The sequence below is a fragment of the Schistocerca piceifrons genome, chromosome 2 (genome assembly GCF_021461385.2).
Source record: "Schistocerca piceifrons isolate TAMUIC-IGC-003096 chromosome 2, iqSchPice1.1, whole genome shotgun sequence".
NCBI classification, from domain to species: Eukaryota; Metazoa; Arthropoda; class Insecta; order Orthoptera; family Acrididae; genus Schistocerca; species Schistocerca piceifrons.
Window position 1 is genome coordinate 149,584,621 of NC_060139.1, and position 14,811 is coordinate 149,599,431.

Genomic DNA, 14,811 nt, shown 5'->3' on the forward strand with positions numbered 1-14,811 from the left:
CTGGCGGAAACTCGCTTATTACCTATTCCACACTTTTTCTTGCCAATTATATGTAAATAAATCCTCACAATCGATCCAAAGTCTCCAAGCATGTCGCCATTATCCACCCAGACCATCAGACCAACGTCTCCAAGCATGTCGCCATCATTCACCCAAACCACAACACAAACTTCACCGCAGATGATGCAGAAATTGACGACTGTATCATTTGAAAAATGCAGCTCTTCGGCAATGAAAGTGGTACTACATTTTTAACCCACAAGTAAGCTAAAAGAGAAAATCAAAACTTCACGTCTGAGGGTGTTGCTGCAGTATATATGTAACGTAGTGTGACTCCGATACGGGTATATAAGCACCGATACGTACGCCAGGGACTAGTATGTCATTCGCGTCTTTCTGACGTGCGTGTGCTAAATGGGGGAACATGAACTATGGGACATTGTTAAGAAATGCGTAAAAACAGAACCAACGTGCTGTTATTCTTTTCTTGGCTGTTGAAGGACAAACGCCGGTAGAAATTAACTGGAGAATGAGAATGTGTATGGGGGCAGCATGTCTATTGTGGGATGGTCTGCCAAGTTTCGTGCTGGTCGCGGTTCGACACAACATGCACGATCCTACATCTCAAATGTCGTAAGGCAGAAATTTGGCCACCTCCAGTGGGAAACACTCGAGCTTCCACCCTATAGTCCTTATCTCTAATTATTGCGATTATCGCGAACTCGGACCCTTAAGAAAGACTTTAAAGGTTGACGATTGCTGTCGGACGAGGACGTGCAGCAGGCAGTTACAGATTTCTTCAAGCAGCAGGGGCAGTGTTTTACCAAACGGGTGTCCTCAACCTGGTGTGTCTATGGGATGATTGCCTCACAGCTCATGGCGATTTTGCATGAGTGTCATACTAATGCTGGAGTGTACGGCCTTCGAACGGAAGCCCTCTGATTGCCCCTTTTATTATCAATATGGTGCCCATAGTCAGTTTGCTTCCCTCAAATCAGCTTTTCTGGAGAATACTAATTCGCCAAAATTAATATGAGAAGATTGTTTGCACATTACTGCCCGCAATCACCTCTGTGTTTCCGGGTTGATAGCCTCTTAGGACGAGAACTTTTCGTGCACAACCTCTCGTTGGCAGTGCACTGCAAACTAAATCAACTACAGTGAAATACGAAAGAATACAGCAAGAAATCCCACAACATTACGCGAAACGTAGAATCCAAAATCACAATAATCACATCATCTAAAATCATCTAGATCCTAGTCTCCATTACGAAAACAGAAGTAATGAAATCGCTTCTTGCGCAAAAACAAAATGCGCAAACACAAATCATTAGAATCGGCGATTGTGATTGGATATTCTACATTATCACGTTATTGTCTACGGGCTACGGAAAGAAACGAAACAAACTGCCAACTGCAACACAAAACGGAAGAGCAAGGTACACCGTAACTGCACTTTATCCCGAATGTGACAGTTATAGACTTTGCAGCAGTAATTACCAATAGCAGCTGAACACTTCAGCATACCGTCACACTCAACAAATCAAGGCCAACTATGAAGTTGTTTCAGCAAAATGATTCTGAAGACTACAAAACGAAACTAAAAATAGTAGTAGTACACTTAACCTCCCCAGTCAATTTTGTCACATTCAAAAGCACTGAAGGAATTTCACTTTCACCCCCTCCTCTCCACCCCTCTCTCTTCAAAAATGTCTTTGAAATCTGCCACTATATGAAATTATGAAATTACGCAAAGTCTTCCATATTTCGCAATAAAATGACTACTGAATGACTAATAAAATGACTAATAAAATTAAATGGCACGTTCTATGACCTCGGAGATTTGCTCCTTAATTTGGTCCTACGGAACTGGATGCATAAAATAAAACAAAATAAAGAAGATATTAGAGTTCCCGCCGATATAGAAGAGAATGTACGTTGTTTCTCTCTCTCTCCCTCTCTCCTCCCCCTCCCCCCCCCCCTCTCTCTCTCTCTCTCTCCACCTCTCTCTCTCTCTCTCCCTCACTCTCTCTGTCTCTCACACGCACACGTAAACACACATTCACAGCAGAGACAAAGTAAATATTTTCTATAATCGAACTAGAATGTGCCCATATAATGCCACATGAAATTTATTTGGAAACCCACACTGGCAAGTGACGTCACTGCAGCCATTTACAGTATGTCGCAGATAAAACCAAACGACTAGAATCGCAAATTCCTCTTGATCAGATGAATTCCTACACGATTACCTTCGTCAATAACTGAGTGCGTATTTGCCGATTGTAACACTTGCGCTATATCCCGTCCACTTATACATGACCCACTCACATTAATGGGACCACCGCCTCTGTTCAGTGTCAATGTGCAATAACCACTCACGGACGGTAGCATTAACAGTGCACGGTATATAAAACGTGTCCCTGGGAGTGGCGTGGGTGGGGGGAGTGGTGGATGCGGGAAACAGTATAGTCGTTATAGTAATGCGGTTACGGAGTGATTTATGTGACGTCCAAAAGGCACGATCATTGACCTTCGGGCAAAGAGTGGAAGCATTTCCGGACCGGCTAGGCTTGTAAACAGTTCGCATGCCGTTATTGTTAAAGTACACCGACCATGGCAAAGTCACGTTTATCCAAAGCTGTACTGAGGCAGTGTTGTGCACTTCGGGCCATAGATCACTGGGGTGGACGACGGTTGAAGACATCTGTACGGGCGAATAGGACTGCAACTGTTGAGCAACTAACCACCCAGATGAACCAAGGGGCTCCCAACAGTATCTCTTCAACGCGTGTCTCTTCAACGCCCATTCAACGAACGTTACTGCATACGGGCCTCCGCAAATTGTGCCTTGTTCATGCTGACTGCTACTCACTGGCAACGAAAGCTTGAATCTGCACACCAATAGCAGGCATTTGTAGCAGAGCGGTTCTAGTCGCTTCAGTCAGGAACGGTGTGGCTGCTACGGTCGCAGGTTCGAATCCTGCCTCGGGCATGGGTGTGTGTGATGTCTTTAGGTTAGTTACGTTTAAGTAGTTCTAAGTCTAGGGGACTGATGACTTCAGATGTTAAGTCCCATAGTGCTTAGAGGCATTTAAACCATTTTTTCGCACACCAGTATCGCAGCTCGACATCCACTCAGTGGCGACTGGTTGCCTTTTCAGACGTATCACTTTTTATGCTCTATCGGACAACAACGCAGTCGGCGTGTAATGCCATGCAACAATCACCGGAAGGGTCCTGGCAGGAGGAGGGAGCCTTTAGGTCTGCAGAATGTTTTCGTGACATTCCCTGGGTGACCTCGCCATCCTGACAGGCGCAGTAGGTCAACACAAATACGCATCTATCCTTATGAATCATGTCCATCCCAGACGTAGCTTGTTTCTTCCTCTGCAGGACGTCATCTACCAGCAGGACAACAAAAAGGTGTCCCGCAGCTTGAAATGTATGTGAGTGGTTCGATGAGAACCAGGATGGGTTTATTCTACTCCCTTGGCCACCAAGTTCCCCAGATTTAAAGTGAATCGAGAATATGTGGAACCATCTTGATCGGGCTGTTCGCACCAAGGATCGTCAACCGAGGAACCCAGCGCAGCTACCAACGGTACTGGAGTCGGTATGGCGCCAAATCCCTGTCAGTAAATTCCGAAAACTCACTGACTCTCTTCCTCTAGTCCGCACTGTAAAAGCTGGTTATTCAGGCTTTTGGTAGGTGCTCGCATTAATATGACTGGACCATGCAGTTAGTGTGTCCAAGCTGTTCGCAGTTTTATACACAGGATGTCCCACAAACCAAGCGACAAACTTTGATGGTTTGTAGAGGGTACCTGAATAAGGACAGTTTGCTCCATGGAGTGGAGGTGGCAACAACATCGGCGGGCTACAGTGTAAACAATTCCTACCGAGTCAAAAAATGGTTCAAATGGCTCTGAGCACTATGGGACTTAACTTCTGAGCTCATCAGTCGCCTAGAACTTAGAACTAATTAAACCTAGCTAACCTAAGGACATCACACACATCCATGCCAGAGGCAGGATTCGAACCTGAGGCCGTAGCGGTCGGGCGGTTCCAGACTGTAGCGCCTAGAACCGCTTTGCCACCCCGGCCGGCCTACCGAGTCAGTGCTCACATTTTGTACACAGTGATACTTCGTTCCGGTTTTTGTTCTACTTGCATTGATTCCGCTTCGCTGCGATCACCACCATAGACGGTGGCGATTGCAGCCTCCCTGCTCCACAAACTTCACAAAACGAGCCGCACAGTGTCGCAATCGATACTGAAGCATATCATGCGTCCATCAGTTAAGTGATTAGTGACGAAATTATCGCGTCCCACAACGCAGACACACACCAACATGTTCCACCAGGCGATGCAACTACAGCAAGAGACTTACAGCACTCGCGGAAACGCCTACGGGGCGGCACGGAGGAGTAAGGACAACACGACAAAAGGGGAAAAATGGAGAAGGAACCATTAGCCACAAATATATAAGTTGCACTGCTAACCTATATGAAACTGTCGACTAAGGGCCTTTCATCTTATTTGCTGAAACTAGAGACAGATACATAAGCAGACATCACTCTATGGCACTAGGCAAACTCGTTAGCCGGGATTGTGAATCATTATTGAAACACATAATCAATATTATGGCGGCAGGGATAAACCGTGTAAAAATTGAGACTTTTTTAGAAGTAGCTGCCAGTTCCAACACTCTTCCTTAGAGAAAGCAAATTTGAAGACCTACATTCCGAAGTTCTTCACTACTAAATAAGGCATCATCAATAATGTTGAAACCTCCCTTACGGAGGACGAATTACTAACGGAAATGACGTATTGCTGCAAAGTTATCGTCGTCAGGAGATTTAACAAAAATATAATTCTGAACTGGAAAAGGTAAAAAAGCCGTCTCCAGTTTGTGTTGTGGCATTTACATCTGAGCGGCTCCCAAGGGTTGTTTGCATCCTTGGTGTTCGCTGTCTAGTGGACGTGTGTGTAACCTCTGTCTTATAATGCTATAATTGTTTGTGATCCTGGCATGGCAGCAAACCAGTGCGGAAGTAAAACAAGATGTGCGTACTGCTCAGGGCCACACAGAATTGATGCCTGTAGGAGAGCCAATCAGCCAACCTATTTTCATCGTTCCGGTGGTCACAATGCTCTATCTCGAACCTGCTCAATGTACCTCATACATAAGTACGTTAAAAAATTATTTCTCTCAGTAACATTACCTTTCGACAGGCAGCACTTGCGACTTAAAATAGAATGTTGTTACTTCTCCCCTAACATTATGAGACTGGGTACAGGATTCTCGACCCTTCCGACTCAACAGCGGCTCAATCCTACTATCAGCACCGCCACCTACAATCAACAGCAACCAAATAATTGCATGACGACAATGCCGCAGACCTCAGTAACGGTGGTTCCAGTGGATTCGCCACAGAAACCACGGCACCCTCCTCTAATATAGCATCCCCAACTAGCCGATCAGCAACACGTAAGTTCTGTAGAACATAGAGGACCCCATCAAAGCGTTGTCACGCGGGACCAATTATACCAACCACAACTCTGCCTTCCTCTTGCTCTAGCGAGTCCCAACCCCTACCGAACACTATTTCACAGACTCAGCCAACAGAATGATGTTGTGAACTATCTCTTTAATAACAGTTTAAGCGTAATTATGGCTGCGCTGAATGATACACCGTACCAGCATGCTAGTAATGGGCCCACTCCAGAATTACAAACAGATTAGATCCTGATTTCAATCCAAAATATGTTGATCCCACTGCCAGCCGGTGTGGCCGAGCGGTTCTAGGCCCTTCAGTCTGGAAACGCGCGACCGCTACGGTCGCAGGTTCGAATCCTGCCTCGGGCGTGGATGTGTGTGATGGCCTTAGGTTAGTTAGGTTTAAGTAGTTCTAAGTTCTAGGGGACTGATGACCTCAGGTGTTAAGTCCCATAGTGCTCAGAGCCATTTGAACCATTTTTTTTTATCCCACTGCTTACACCTGAAAATGGCTTATAAAATCATCCGGTGGAACGCAAGATCGCTCAAGGCAAACAAAGACAGACTTCGACATTTTCTGCTCGAAACTCAAGTAGACATTCGTAGCGCCACCGAAACCTGGTTAAAAGCGAACGAACTGTTCACACTTCCGGGATACTCTGTCATTAGAGATAGAGATGATGGCCATGGCAGTGCAGTACAGTTCGTAAGACAAGATATCAACTTTTCCGTTGTCAATACAGGCACTCAGCTTGATTCATGCAAATGGTGGCTATATGCCTGCAGATCAAGGACCTCCTAACGACAGACTTTCCAAAGAATACTTAACAACAGTCATTGCCTCCTTTGGAAAACCCCTTCTACGGCCAGGTACCTTTAACGACTTCCATGCCCTGCAGGGGTGCAAAAATACCAACGCAATGGGAATAATTCAAATGGATGGACTAGACTCTGGATACTTTATACCGGAACAACGTGGAAGTGATACCAGATACTTCAGGTTCGGATTACTTGCCATTTCAAATCATAATAAAGCACAATCTAGGGAGGTTCTCAGACACGTAATAAACCAGAAATGGAACACAAGCACAGCCAGCAGGAACCTATACGACACACAACTGAAAGACAAATGGGAATCGATCATTGAAACTGGGAATCCCGAAAGAAACTTTGAGGTTTGGTATCATTTATCAATGAAGTAGCGGTAGTCTCAATACCCCTAAAAGGACATAAGTCAACTACTCATCGCTATCACCCAGTTGCAGTCAGAAAATAATCAAACCCCTGTAATGATACAAATTTTCTTATCCTTAAGAAAACACAAGCTGCAGCCAAGAAAATATTCGAGCGCAAAGAAAGAAAATCGTGGCTCAATTTCTGCACCCCAGTCTACAAAAATACTCCATTAATCACGATCTGGAATATAAATATGAAAACCGTCTGACGAACTTTTAGAATCATTCTTGTGTATGATAGCCCCATCTGACGTATTGGGCAAGGAAAACGAGACGGAATGTGAAGACGACAGCAGTGTCATTACAAAACCCTTTTCACTGGAAGAACTCCAGGCTGCGTTCTCCCAAGGGAAGGGTACTTTACCGGGATAATATTGACTACTCTATGCTACGACACATCACGTACAAAGGGAAAACTGCTGCAACTCAAAAATTACAATACTGTGTGGACAAAAAAATAAAATAAAATAAAAATCGACTGGCTAAAAACATGTTGTGTCATTCGCAACCACTAATCGGGAAAAAGATGTGATAATACGAAGTCGTATCGGTCTATCACCTTGTACTGTATGGAACTGGGGACCTAGAAACGACGGAGAGTCGTCGTCCTTGCCGTAGCCCTCAGTGGTTCACAACCTGACAACAGACTACAGCAGTCCACTCACGCCACTGCCGCCCTTCACCGAACCCAGGGTTATTATGCGGTTCGGCCCCCAGTAGACATGATATCACTGCCCAGAAAGCGGTTGTCCTCAGACAGCACTGCGCACAAATCCACCCCACGATTGCAAGAGTACCAAGGTATAATAAGGCAAAAACAGCAAGAAGATTCGCGACTGTTACGGCACGACTAAAATATCTATTGGCTCATCCAAGCGCCATCCCGCTATGTGTTTGTCGAGAGGAAGAAGATCTAAACCATATACGTCTACAATGTTCGGAACACGTATCTCATAAAAGTCCTTGCAAGTAATCTTCGGGCTGATGGTCTTCAGTTTCCATTCCCAAGCAGCCTCCAAGCCTTGTTAGCATCCAACGATATAGTAATGCACAAGTCACTGTACGAGTTCGATAACAGTACGAACATCAAGAGATAGCTGCCTGCGATGCTAATGTTACGCTCGTGGTACTTAGAATGTCAGGGGAAAACCAAAAGCTCGATTAACTGACAATATCCCCACGTGCTACCCAACAGAACATGGAACGTTCAGTCTCTTAGTGTATGTCACCCTGTACTGCATATACCTGAATACTGGTGAATCGATACGTGTGTCTGTAATACACAACTGTGGCTCTTGTAAACTGTTCTGCGGTTCTATCTAGATGGTAGATATGCAAAATAATTCAAACCACTATCCCCAGCTTTTGAAACACCTCTCACAGAACATACAAACAACATTTTATTGTTAATTGAGATATATACTGAGATGACAAAAGTAATGGTACACAGATACGTACATATACAGATAGCGGCAGTATCGCGTACACAACGTATAAAACGGCAGCGCAAATGTTCAAATGTGTGTGAATTCCTAAGGGACTAAACTGCTGAGGTCATCGCTCCCTAGACTTACACACTACATAAACCAACTTAAACTAACTTATGCTAAGAACAACACACACACCCATATCAGAGGGAGGACTCGAACCTCCGGCGGATGGGGCCGTGCAATCCGTGACACGGCGCCTCTAACCACGCGGCCACTGCGCGCGGCTAAAACGGCAGTGCATTGGCGGAACTGTCCTTTGCACGCAAGTGATCATGTGAAAGGTTTCCGGCGTAGTTATGGTCGTGTAATAATGGCCGCACGACGGGAATTAACAGACTTGAACCTGGAATGGTAGTAATGGTAGTTGGAGCTAGACGCACGGGAAATTCCATTTCGGAAACAATTAGGGAATTCATTATTCCGAGAGCCACAGTGTCAAAAGTGTGCTGAGATTACCAAATTTCAAGCATTACCTCTCAGCACGTACAACGCTGTGTCCGGCGGCCTTCACTTAACGACCTAGAGAAGCAGCGTTTGTGTAAAGTTGTCAGTGCTAACAGACAAGCAACGCTGCGTGGCACGTACAACGAAAGTATTCGTTAGGGCAGTGTGGCGAAGTTCAGCGTTAATGGTAGCAGACGACCGACGCGAATGCCTTTGCTAAAAGCGCGACATCACCTGCAACGCCTCTCCTAGGCTCGTGAGCATATCGGTTGGACCCTAGACGACTGGAAAACCGTGGACTGGTCAGATCAGTCTCGATTTCAGTTGGTAAAAGCTGATGACAGTATTCGAGTGCGGCGCAGGCCACACGAAGCAGTGGAACCAACTTGTCAACAAGAAACTATGCAATTTCGTGGTGTCTCCAGAATAGTGTGGGCGCTGTTTACATGGGAATATACTGAGTCCTCTGGTCCAAATGAACTGACCATTGTCTGGAAAAAATTATGTTCGTCTACTTGTTCCCAAAGAAAGGTGGAATTTTTAAATACGTCGTTTCACTGGGTCACAACTGTTCGCGATTGGTTTGAAGAACATTCTGGACAATTCGAGCGAGTGATTTGGCCACCCAGATGGCCGGCATGAATCCCATCGAACATTTGTGGGACATAATTGAGAGGTCGTTTCGTGCACAAAATCTTGCATCGACAGCACTTTCGCATTTCTGGGCGGCTATAGAACTAGCATGGCTCAATATTTCTGCAGGGGACTTCAAGCGATTTATTGAATGAATGCCACGTCGAGCTGCAGTTTTTTGTTTCTTTTTTTTTGTTTTTTTTTTTTTACACATGTGTCCTGCAGTTGGTTTGATGCGGCTCGCCTAGAAGTTGTCTCCTGTGCCAACCTCCTCATCCCAGAGTAACACTTGCAGCCTACGTCCTCAAATATTTAAATATTTGCTGAATGTATTCCAGTCTTTGTCTTCTTCTACAGCTGTTGTCCTCCTAGTACCACGGAAGTCCTTCTCTGATGTCTTAACAGATGTCCTATCATCCTGTCTCTTCTCCTTGTCAATTTTTTCCACATATCCTTTCCTCTCCCATTCTGCTCAGAATCTCCTCATTCCTTACCTTATCAGTCCACCAAATTTTCAATATTCGCATGTAACACCACATCTCAGATGCTCCAGTTCTCTTCCGTTCTGGTTCTTCCACAGACCATGTTTCACTACCATTCATATCTGTGCTCCAATTGCACTTTTTCAGAAATTTCTTCCTCAAATTAAGGCCTATGTTTGATTCTAGTAGACCGCTGTGGGCCAAGAATGCACTTTTTGAAAGCGCTAGTCCGCTTTTGATGTCCTCCTTGCTCCGTCCGACAAGGGATAGGTAGCAGAATTCCTTAATTTCATCTACTATGTGACCGTCAATCCTGATTTTAAGTTTCTCGCTGTACTGATTTCTGTTACTTCTCAGCATATTCGCCTTTCTTCGATTTACTCTCAATCCATATTCTGTACTCATTAGACTGTTCATTCTATTCTGCAGATCTTTTAATTCTCCTTAACTTTCAGTGAGGATAACAATGTCATCAGCGAATCTTATTACTGATATCCTTTCACCTTGAATTTTAATTCCACTCTGGAACATTTTTTTATTGTCATCATCGCTTCTTCGATGTACCGATTGAACAGGTGGGGCGAAGGAATGCATCCCTGTCTTACACCCTTTTTAATCCGAGCACCTCGTTCTTGGTGTTCCACTCTTATTACTCGCTCGAGGCTCTTGTACGAATAGTGTATTACCCGTCACTCCCTATAGTTTTCTCCTACTTTCCTCGGAATTTCGAACATCATCCACCATTTTAAATTGTCAAACGCTTTTTCTGGGTGTAAAAGTCGTATGAACGTGTCTAGATACTTCTGTAGTCTTTCTTCCATTGTCAATCGCAACGTCAGAAGTGCCTCTCTGCTGCCTTTACCTTTACGAGACCCATTAGTCTAGCTAGAAACCCGGATACGTAGGCTGTTAAGCTGATTGCGCGACAGTTCTCGCATTTGTCAGCTCTTGCAGTCTTCAGAAATGTGTGTATGATTTCTTTCGGAAAGCCAGCTGGTATTGTAACATCCCCTTAGAAAATATTATGAATTACTGTGCTGATAAACCTCTACGTTATTTGATTTTCAAACATCTGAGCAAAACTGAACGTTCTCAGACATTACTCTCTTTACTTATTCTGATCAACACTAAACTGACACACAATATTTTTAGCGCAACGCAATCTGACTTTAAAAAATCCCTACAAAAGAATGGCCCTGACTAGCAATAACCTATACCTTTCATCAATTACTTACCTCACAAAAATCTTCGCTACTCGAACTACTGGAATACAGCGAGCGCCACTACTGCCAGCTAAATAAAAGATTCTAACTACTGAAGGCACTTAAAATTCTGCCATCTCTCTTCCCACATCCACCATTGCTGGTGGTCACCTTCAACTGCGCAACGCTACATGCTGTTCACGTGCAACGGCCCAACACTACAATAGCGAATATTCCAACAATGCTAACCAGCCAGAGACAGCACAGTCAGTGATTTTCACACAGAGCGCTACGTGGCGTTACCAACATAAAAACCTAAACAGCCTTATTGCAGTATCTCGTCAGACTAATTCATTCTATACACCAATGGGAATAATCATTTTGTTGCCACTTCCCCCAATTATTTTTTGGAATTCTGATGGAATATCATCTATTCCTTCTGCCTTATTCGATTTTAAGTCTCCCAAAGCTCTTTTAAATTCTGATTCTAATACTGGATTCCATATTAGTTCCACATCAAATACTGTTTCTTGTTCTGTTATATCAGACATGTCTTCCCCGTCATAGTGGCCTTCATTGTACTCATTTTTTTTTTTTTTTTTTTTTGTATCCAGTCTCTCCTCTACATTTAACACTGGAATTCCCTTCACACTCTTAATGGTACCACCTTGCTTTTCATTTCGCCGAAGTGCGCTATGCCGGGCGAAAGGACATCCGACACGATAGTAGGAGATACCCCATTACTTTTGTCACGTCAGTCTATAGTCATTAATATGGACTCAATTGGGAATGTCTCAGATGTGTGCGAACGGTGATTTATCAGTTCTTATTGTATTACCAGTAGGATTTTTATAGTACACTACCTCTGTCAACCCTCTATTCCATTTTCGTTTCATTTAGTCATTTAAGTATACTAAGACTGCAAATCTTGTCGTTTGTTAAATCAGTCTTTTGCTAATCCTGTGCCACTTCGTACCAGGTTATGACTTAAAATAATATCTACCATGAATTGTCAAAACAAAATGTAATACAATATTTCCTGTGTTGAGATGGCTTTATGGACACTTTCCGAAAGCCAATAAAATAAAAAAAACTGAATAACACACAACATAGTGCGACGTTCGGCCTACAAAGTTACGTTTGCCACCGAAGGAGTGACCAAGTGGCACGCGCCTACAGCTATTAACTTCGACGCTCTGCACCGTCGTTGAATGACGTTTCCAGACACGGGTTCCTATAGTCGACTTGTTCCTCAAGATACTTCTACAACCTTCGTAATTTATCGCAACATCTCAGGGACAGAATGAGATTTTCACTCTGCAGCGGAGTGTGCGCTGATATGAAACTTCCTGAGCTACCGAAGCACGACTCACGCCCGGTACTCACAGCCTTACTTCTGCCAGTACCTCGTCTCCTACCTTCCAAACTTTACAGAAGCTCTCCTGCGAACCTTGCAGAACTAGCACTCCTGAAAGAAAGGATATTGCGGAGACATGGCTTAGCCACAGCCTGGGGGATGTTTCCAGAATGAGATTTTCACTCTGCAGCGGAGTGTGCGCTGATATGAAGTTTCATATCAGCGCACACTCCGCTGCAGAGTGAAAATCTCATTCTGGAAACATCCCCCAGGCTGTGGCTAAGCCATGTCTCCGCAATATCCTTTCTTTCAGGAGTGCTAGTTCTGCAAGGTTCGCAGGAGAGCTTCTGTAAAGTTTGGAAGGTAGGAGACGAGGTACTGGCAGAAGTAAGGCTGTGAGTACCGGGCGTGAGTCGTGCTTCGGTAGCTCAGTTGGTAGAGCACTTGCCCGCGAAAGGCAAAGGTCCCGAGTTCGAGTCTCGGTCGGGCACACAGTTTTAATCTGCCAGGAAGTTTCATCTCAGGGACACCTTGTATATTCAGTGCAACCATTGGACAATTTAAAAGCTGAAAGAAGTGTCAGTACTCCGTAGAACTCGCATATAGAGCTATTCTTTCCAAGTGCCAGTATTCGCTTTAGGTTTTCTTTCTCTCACAATACTTAAGTCATAATGTTCAAAGTGTATAAAGTCAGCCAGTAGTAGTAGATTCTTGCAAAGAGTCGACTTCCAGTAGATAACACTCACCTAGGCTGACAGCCAAAACCGGGGCTCTTTGGTACGAGCAGCAGCGGACGTCGACCGAGCACATGCCTCAGCCCTAGCTGGACGGAACTCGCCAGAAACACGGCTGACTTCATGGTTCCACGAACGGAGGTTACAGACGTAGCCTGACGGAATGAGGACTGTGGCTGCAGCTCGTAGTCTGCCGTGCTCAACAGCACCGCGTAGCAGATGGCTGTGCAGCGGGAAATCAACTCGTGCTGGCGCTGCGACGTGCGATGGAGATAGCTGTTGCCGTTGCTAGGAGAAACTCGCCGCTAAGACACCAGTCGAACCGACTGTCGCGTCGTCTCCATGGTAGTAATTATTAGATCGCTATCTGATGTCCTATCTGTGATATGGTGAGAAGAAACTCCTCTATCATGACTCAGTATATTTAGCTTCAGATATGGGAATACAGATCACTCTTTTTGAAACGCAGTTTCAGTCAGTACATGCTCTCGAACTCAATATGACACCGGATCGATATAACACGATCCTATCAACGTACAGAAAGTGCATACGAAATGTTCCGTTTCTAGAGAGAACCAAAGAACATTATCTGTTAACATTGGATAACTCACCTTTGTTTAGCCCGACAACGTCCAGGCATTCAATTTAGGTAAGAGAAGGCCTGGCATACCTCCTAATATCGTGTCGTACCTCTTTTGTCTAGCGTAACGCAGCACTTCGAAATGACTTGGAGTCAATAAGTCGTTGGAAGTCCCCTGCAGAAATATTGGGCAATTCTGCCTCTATAGCCGTCCATAAATATGAAAGTGTAGCCGGTGAAGGATTTTTGTGCACGAACTGACCTCTCGATAAGTCCCGTAAATGATGATTGTCACGCGGGGTAGCCGTGCGGTCTTGGGCGCCTTGGCACGGTTCGCTTGGCTGCCCGCGTCGGAGATTCGAGTCCTCCCTTCGGCATGGGTGTGTGTGTTGTCCTTAGCGTAAGTTAGATTAAGTAGTGTGTAAACCTAGGGACCGATGACCTCAGCAGTTTGGTCCCATAGAACTTACCACAAATTTCCAAAAAAATGATCGATGGGATTCATGTCGGGCGATCTTGGTAGCCAAATCATTGGCTCGATTGTCCAGAATGTTCTTCAAACCGATCATGAACAAGTGGCCCGGTGCCATGGCGCAGTCTCAGCCACGAAAATTTAATCTTTGTTTGGTAACATGACATCCATGAATGGCTGTAGATGGTCACCAAGTAGCCCAACACCCAGAGGACCCAGTCCATTCCACGTAAACTCAGCACATACCATTCTGGAGCCACCATCATCTTGTGCAGTGTCCTGGTGACCACTTGAGTCCATGGCTTCATGGAGTCTGTGACACACTCGAATCGTACCATCAGCTCCTACCAAATGAAATCGGGACTCATCTGACCAGGCCACACTTTTCCAGTCGTCTAGGGTCTAACCGATATGGTCACGAGCCCAGGAGAGGTTCTGCTGGCGATGTCGTGCTGTTAGCTGAGGCATTCGCGTCGATCGTCTGCTGCCAGAGCCCATTAACTCCAAACTGCGTTGCACTGTCCTAATGGATACATTCGTCGTACGTCCCACGTCGATTTCTGCAGTCATTTCACGCTGTCTTGCTAGTCTGTTAGCACTGACAACTCTACACAAACGCCGCTGCTCTCAGTCGTTAAGTGGAGACTGTCGGCACCTGCGTTATTCATGGTGAAACGTA